The 7,813-nt window shown below is 46.2% G+C and overlaps 1 long non-coding RNA gene across 6 annotated transcripts; it reads left to right on the forward strand.

Moving 5' to 3' along the window:
- Positions 1-1,418: 1,418 nt before the first annotated feature.
- LOC120676439 lies at positions 1,419-4,434 on the forward strand. 6 transcript variants are annotated; one of them, XR_005675833.1, is made up of 7 exons: positions 1,419-1,979; positions 2,057-2,357; positions 2,451-2,804; positions 2,898-3,136; positions 3,213-3,329; positions 3,471-3,745; positions 3,914-4,434. It is a non-coding gene; the product is annotated as an uncharacterized LOC120676439 (long non-coding RNA). The 6 variants fall into 6 exon arrangements; XR_005675832.1 differs by lacking the exon at positions 3,213-3,329 and having other exon boundaries at positions 1,424-1,696; positions 1,791-1,979; XR_005675835.1 differs by lacking the exon at positions 3,213-3,329 and having other exon boundaries at positions 1,428-1,979; positions 2,057-2,132; positions 2,222-2,357.
- The last annotated feature ends 3,379 nt before the right edge of the window (positions 4,435-7,813 follow it).

Below are 7,813 nucleotides of genomic sequence, written 5' to 3' on the forward strand. Positions count from 1 at the left end.
CGTCCTGTCTTGTGGTGATCATCATCGCCATCATGATTGAAGCCTCCATGAAAAGATACTAAGCTACTACATCTAATAGCTAGTGAAATAATTACATGAGGATTCAAACATCACAAGTCGACACGCAGGTCGTTATACAATAATGGTGCAACCTCAACCCGGTTGTGTTAACTTGCGACACGCAGGCCGCACAAATCATCACATACATCATCACATGACATTGAGGCCATACCATTCACATCACACCCTGCAAAAAACAAGTTAAGCGTACGACATGTTCTACCAAAGTAGCGCTTAGGAAGCCGCTACAGCGAGAAAGCAACGGCGGTCCCCCGCGGGTCTCAGGGCAGCGCCCTGAAAACCTCACGGAATTACACAGATCGCATCTATGGAATCCCTATGAAAATCTCATCAGAGTGATCGCATCACCTCAAATCTGAGCCATTCATAATGCCTCAATTTTTACTAGGTCAATCACATTGACCGTGCAAACTTTGCACTTGAGAAGACTGCATCTACACATGACCTCTATCTGTTGGTCCAATCTGCTGACTTATGCACACAGTTAGTCCCGATGGTGATTCCATCCGGTAGGGACATGTCGTATGCATAACAGAGAAAGAACACAAACTAATCTTTTGTCACATGCCGCGCAATCAACTCGCTCCAGTTTTAACCCCTTATGACCAATTGATCTAATCAAACCGTGCAAAAGTAATAGATCCAATCTACTACAACAACATGTCACCTAAATGCAAAAGATCCAGACCCAAAACTACGCAAGATGGCTCTGGTACCACTGTAGGGAAACGGGGTAGGCTACACTAGCATCACTACCGCATATACCCAAGATACGTGCGAGTAGAAGATCATAGATCGTTACCACTAGACGCGCAGCACAGCGGAAGAAGTCGCGCGTCGATGTAGAGGAAGTAGTCGATCACGTCCCACGAACCGAGCTCCTCGTACTTGATCCCAACAGCCGATCAGCGCAGCAGTCGCAGCAGCGCCTCCACGGAGTCCACACGTACGGGGATGAAACGCCGGGCATCGGTGTGCTAGCAACGCACGCACGGCGAGGGAGAGGGATGGGCGGCGGCTAGGAGGTGGCGCGGCTCTCAGGGTTGTCGCCTCCATAGCCCCTCTCTCATATATATAGGGCGTACTAATGGGCTTCTATCTCATAGGCCCATTAGTAACTCTAATCCCTCTTGGATCAATATCCTCTTGGGTCTTTAAATCGTATTGTGATGATGGGCTCTTGGGCATATCACCAACAAATTCAAGCACACCACTTGACCCCAAACTCCATCCTTCACATCTCCATCTTCGTGCACTTTTGCAAAGCTTTTGTTGGCATCGTGCCCCATTTCAATCTCTTCAAACATCTTTTCCATTTAAAGCCTCAACCAAGCCAGACCGAGATTGCAGAGGTAGGGGGTGCCGGGCTTCAATTATGCCAAGGGATGGATAAGGTTTATATCCCATACAAGCTTTCCAGCAAGGTAATTGATTGAAAATTCAAGTGGTTTTATAGTGGAAACCATGCTCCATCGCTGCTAGACAGGACCCATAGGCCTCCTAAGATCTGTAATGAGTGGATCGCAATAGCTCAGGACAAATATCAACTGAACAAGCTGCTGGATTGGGGACCCTGTCGGGCTCCTCCCCCCACCCCCCAAAAAAAAAACAAATTGTACGTGTGAGTTTCCCTTCATACGACTCGAATCATTCTCTGAAGAAGGATAAGTGATTAAAGCAGCTCTTGTGATGTCTTGTATATGTCGAAGAATCCAACCTCTGCAAAAGTGTATCAATTTTGGCTTTCGCTACCTTAGGGATCAAGGATCCATCTCGCTTCACCTCCAAGAAAAATCACTGAAAGTGAAGCAGTGTGTCGAGTTCGTCGAGTACTTGATGGAGTGCTTGGCGTTCCGATGATTCCGGACACCTTTACCATGAAGGATCCACCCAAGGAGGTACATAAAAGTAGTCGATTTGATTAAATCGAGTACTCGTACTTCTTGAATGCTGGAACTTTGTTCTCTTGTTGCAGGATGATGTAAATATATATCGAAGCAGTCCTTCGATTCCAGAAGCCATTTGTCTTGCGCATCTTCTCCCAAGTGTGCGTAAGAGACCATATATCTATCGGCCGGGCAAAGATCCGAACATAGTAGATGCTATGTCAAACACTGAATCTGACAACAACTTTCCCTAGACATTGAGGAAGACACTGGCGCGGGTGGAGGAGACCAAAGTCCCAGTCCTGGGGGCGATTCAGGAGCTAGTCACCCAAAAGCTCCGCGCACGGTGACGCGTAAGCGCAAGGCGTCCACCCCATCCAGAGATACCAGGTATGACTTGTGATCTTCTTTATGCGTGAAGCTTTGTCGAGTACTTTGATGTTCATCAAACTGCTTTCGCTTCTTCTTCTTTCGTATTTTCAGCCCTAGGTGCATTGTGTCGAGAACTGAAGCATCTGGGAATGATGCTGGTATAGATACAAGTGTATCCTCTATCCCAGCGGAGCCTTCAAGTGATGCAGGGATCACCTAGCCGGAGCGTACAACACCAGCAGATGGTTCTGAGGAAGGTCCCCCGGCGGAACCTCGGTCGGCGGGTGGTGAAAATACTCCCCCTACCCAGTGGAATATTGCTGCGGTGGGTGAACGGCATTCAAGCTCTCAACAGGGGCTATCAGTGCCTTCTGCTGGAGCACAAGTGACGTCGTGTGCTTTGGTAACCGTCCCAGTCCCAAAGTTGCTAAGAGGGATGGAACTTTCGATAAGGAAGTCAATCCTGTAAGTCTACTATCTTATTCTTGCGTTCTTGGCTATTTGTGATTCTTGACCTTCTGGCCTGTTTGAGTGCTTTATTCTGTCGTTTGTGTTCAGTAAAGCAGATCTGGGACTAGGAGATACGAGCGAGGTTACCTCTTCCCCAGCCCCCGAGCCCAAACATGTGGCGATAATGGCACCACCACTACTACTCCAAGCAGAAATTGATCCAGTCCTTCCCCTGGTCAAAGAAGCTCTCGCGCAGAATGCGGAGGAAGCTCTAGCTGGTGGTGGCAACAATGAAGCTAGTGGTGGTGATGCCCAACTTCATCTACTAAGGCTAGAGATTCCTTCAGGTGAGCCAATCGTGACACCTCCTTCGGATTCCAGCCATCTCCCTCTTGCTGTCTTTGTTCACGGGTAGAGCGTCAGGCCCAGCATCGTAGCAACAAGCAGGAGAAGTACCCGATACTGCGGATGCTGGTGCTAGAGGGGAGATGACTGCTCTGTCGGCAGCAAGAGGATCCATTTCTTATGATCCTACACAAGGTTAACAACTGCCGGTAGACAAGATGAAATTTATTCAAGAAGATGTGTCAGATTGCCGAAAGTTCTTATCTATAAGTCTCACTGTATCGAGTATTTATCTTTGAGGTTGACTGGTAGTATTATATGGTCCATGTATTTCAGGAACTGTCCAGCTTTACCACTGCGAGGTCCTTGAAGATGCAGTCAATTGGAGGGGAACTCCAGCTGGTGGCCGAGAAGGAGCGTCATCTTAACCAAAAGCTAAAGGAAGTCACTGCTCTTCATAGTGACCTTCAGAAGGTCAAGATTGAACAAAGTCAGGAGCGCCAGGTTCTGCAGGATCAAAATGGCACAACTTGCAAGGGACAAGAAAGCTCTCGAAGAGAGAAACAAGTCACTGCAAGGAAAGAATAGATCAAGTGCCAAGAAGCATAGAGGTAAATTGCTTATCTTGCTTTGCTCGTTGATTGTTGGGTGGTCGAGTAGTTCTCCATTCACCACATTTAGTAGTTGTTCTTGTCATATGCACACAGAGCTCAAAAAGTTGTTCGAAACTTAGGAAGATCTGAAGACTGACTTAAAGATTATTATGTACCATTGCACAGATGAAATTGAGAAGTTGACCAAGATAAAGGAGGATGTTGATCATCAGCTCGTCGGGACCATGCAGCAGATCAGAGACTTGGTTGCATAGAGGGATCTCTATAAGAAAGAACTCGATAAGCTGAAAGCTGCTGCTCAAGCTGTTGTGGACATGGTGGATCCACCCGAGGAAGTTACGGAGCAGACAAAGACTCTCTTGGGGCGACTGCTAGGAGCTCTGCAAGGGATTATCAAGTACCTCTCGGACACCACCCGACAGTACGTGTCTCATGTACTTGGGTTGGTGAAGCCATATTGGCCGCAGGCGAATCTGGTTCCACTAGGAGAAGGTATATCTATTGAATGCTCCGAAGACAAATGTGCTTATCTCGTGGAAGAGGTGAAGCCTATAGCCGATAGGATTGTGGATAGCCTGGAGCAGGAGTCCTGATCAGCATACTCTATATGATGTCTCTATGTATGTGTTAAATACATTATAACTTTGTAACATATATCCTGTTTATGCGAACTATTGTCTCAGAAATGCAGTTTCTGCCATTGTAGGATGTATGTAGAAGCAATTGCTGTATGCGATCATCGTAGGATGTGCAAATCCTTAGATGCCGACGAAGCGCTTAGTATAGTCAAGATATGGGCTTAACTAGTGCTCTTGCATGAATATGCAATGTACTAGATTGTCGTTGCCTTGATAGGCATAGGTCTACTTGAATTCCATTTACTTCTTATTCCTTGTAGGAAGGTTTGCAAAATTTTGCGAGTAAGCGTGGTAGCCTCTAACTACTTGACTTATCCTATTACTTTCCTCTGAAAAGTTGGATATGCAAATTGGTTAAAGGGAGTTCATCCCTGCAACAAGGACGTAGGTTAATCCCGTGGGATTACCTTGGTAGGCGTGGTAGCCTACAACTACTTGGATTTACCCCAAACATTTTCTTTGAAAGATTGGGCACTCAAAGTAGTTAGGGGAAATTCATCCCGGTAGGCGTGGTAGCCTACCACTACTCCGATTTACCACAAACCTTTCCTTTGAAAGATTGGGTACTCGAAGTAGTTAGTGGCGATACACTGCGGTAGGCGTGGTAGCCTATAACTACTCGAACTTATCCTATTCCTTTCCTTTGAAAGGTTGAATACACAAAGTAGTTAAGAAAAATATATCCCGATAGGCATGGTAGCCTACAACTCTTCGAACTTATCCTATTCCTTTCCTTTGAAAGGTTGGATATACGAAGTAGTTAAGGAAAATACATCCCGAGATGCGTGGTAGCCTACAACTACTCGGGTTTACCCCAAACCTTTCCTTTGAAAGATTGGGTACTCAAAGTAGTTAAGGGAAATACATCCCAGTAGGCGTGGTAGCCTACAACTACTCGAATTTACCCTGCGTACTCGAAGTAGTTAGTGGGGATACACCTCGGTAGGCATGGTAGCCTACAACCACTCGGATTTTCCCTAGACCTTTCCTTTGAAAGCTTGGATATACGAAGTAGTTTATGGGCAAGCATAGGTCGCGTTAAGGCAATAGAGAATCCGAGAGAAAAAGTGGTCGATTTGTAATGAAAATCAACTCTTTATTTATAGCAATTTGCGAGTACAGGATATAGAGATAACATACTCTGTTCTTGTGACTTCGACAAAGGACTCCTAACTAAGACCTACCACTTGCCCAGAGCGATTTGCACTGAACAATGGTTATTTGCATAGTAGAAATAAGGTAATACTTGGTAAAGTTTCACCGCCTGTGGAAGTCACTAAGCTTGTGGTGAAGCGTTGGGCGCTAATGGTGCGCCAAGAGGCACTCAAAGGTTGAGTGCTTGCCCTTGGATGCCATCTGCATCGTTCGTGGAGGGTTCGATTGAAGCGCTCCTCGGCGGAAGCTACTTTCTCACACTGCTGATCACAAGATGTTCCCTGAGAGCCAGCATTGGTGTGAAGGTGCTTCCGTGGCCGTCCTAAGTTGTCGTCGGGGATGCGGTAGTCGTAAGTGGGGCTATATGCCTCCATCTCCTCCTGCTCTTGTCTTTTGGAGATGATTACACTGCGGGCATCCCACCCGATGTTGATGACGTTGCGGAGGTCGCTATTGGAGTAGTCGTACGAGTCGCCATGCCGTTCTTGGTGACATTTTGCTACACATTGGCACCGCAAAGCTCGCTTCTGATTGCGAATTCTATGATGCTCGTAGAGGTCTTCCTCCACTTGCTCATCTTCCAATTCGACGGTAACTGTCACACTTGGTGGAGCGAAGGGAGGTTCTTGGGTGATACTAGTCTTGATTTCCGTCGCGGGTATTGGGCTTGTATCCATGTCGTCGGAGATGTACTCGTCATAATCATCGGAGTGGTAGTCATCAAGATTGACTTGCTCCAGAGAATCATCATCAGTACGCCTCAAGTTCAAACCTTAGAAGGTACATTCGCGGCAATGCTATATGTTTTTTTCCTATGCCCTTGCAGTCTTCCAGGTCAAGTACCATTAGCAGGGTGAACACACCTAACTGATTAAGCAGCTTGTGCCCTTTAAGCTCAAAAATACTTAGTGATTGGACATGCTGAACATTCATCACATTGGGGTCATTCCTACTACCACACCCTGCTGCCATTACTTGGATGAGGGTTGCTTGGATGCCTCTACCCCGCCATGGACGGAGAGGTGGCGAACCCTGTCATACGGCATCCCTTCATACTGCCCACCTATAAGGTGGCTATATCGACAGCCCGATCAATCATGCTTCTACTCACGAGATCATTGAAGTATGCTTCTGGAAGCTCCATCAAAGTCAACCCCCACTTCTTAGCAACCAATCCTTCCGCGATCCATCTCATCAACAATCTTTCCTTGATGATCACATAATCCTCCAGGAAAATGCTAATATACATCATGCAAGCCTTGAGATGATGAGACAGGTGGTCATAGCTAAATATAACTATCTCATCCCCTCGAGGGTAGGATGGCTCTCCATCTGCGTGCCAATTGATTTAAAATCCGTTTCCCACATATGTTTGCTTTCAAGAGATTTGTAGCTTGCCAAAAGGTTGGCAATGCATACAATAGCCAAAGGCAGCCCACCACCTTTTTTAAGAACCTTCTTCATTGCATCTTCAAGCTCCATAGGGCAAGAGCTACTTGTGGAGCCAAATGCTCTGCTGAGAAATAGCTCCTTTGAGTCTTCAGCACTGAGGGCCTTGATATGATAGATGCAATCACTAGTAAAACTGCATGCTCTAGTGACAGTACCTATCCAAGTGGTCACGATGATTCTACTGCCGCATTTGTTATCTGGTAACAATAACTTGGATTGGATTTTTTAGGTTCGTGGGTGGGGGGGGGGGGGGGGGCATCCCCACCTGATCATTTCATTATGGCCCATAACGGCCTGCATAATAATCAAAGTTTTTACACCATTTGTCTAGCATAAGGCGATTTGTGGTATAACCACATGTAACAACATGCCTAGCTCGAGGAATCAAATTGTGGCAGAACCGCCCGAATTAATCCGGCTCAAATGCGCTAACCATCACCCTAAAGGTAATTCCGGCTAACAACACTTCAAACGGAGTAATCCGGCAGTGTTGTCGAGTAAAATCCTGAAGAATCCACTTATGCTTCGATCGAAACCCAAAGCTTTACATGCAACACACACGAATGTGAGTCCAGAGAGTACAGCATTTCACAAATTCTTACATCATAGAGTCTTAACTTAAATATTACAAACCAAATTTGAAATCTCAGAAAGTTATTTGAAATTCAAAATTAAAGTAGTTCAGAGTTCAACTACAGCGGAAATAAAGCGAGTTCTAAACGAAGATACAAGATGTCATAATGAAGCCCGTACATGACATCACTCGGCATTGTCATCATTGGCCGGAGTCGGATCCCACTCCACCGACCAACCAGGAGGT

The sequence above is a fragment of the Panicum virgatum genome, chromosome 5N, assembly GCF_016808335.1.
Source record: "Panicum virgatum strain AP13 chromosome 5N, P.virgatum_v5, whole genome shotgun sequence".
In the NCBI taxonomy this organism is placed as follows: Eukaryota; Viridiplantae; Streptophyta; class Magnoliopsida; order Poales; family Poaceae; genus Panicum; species Panicum virgatum.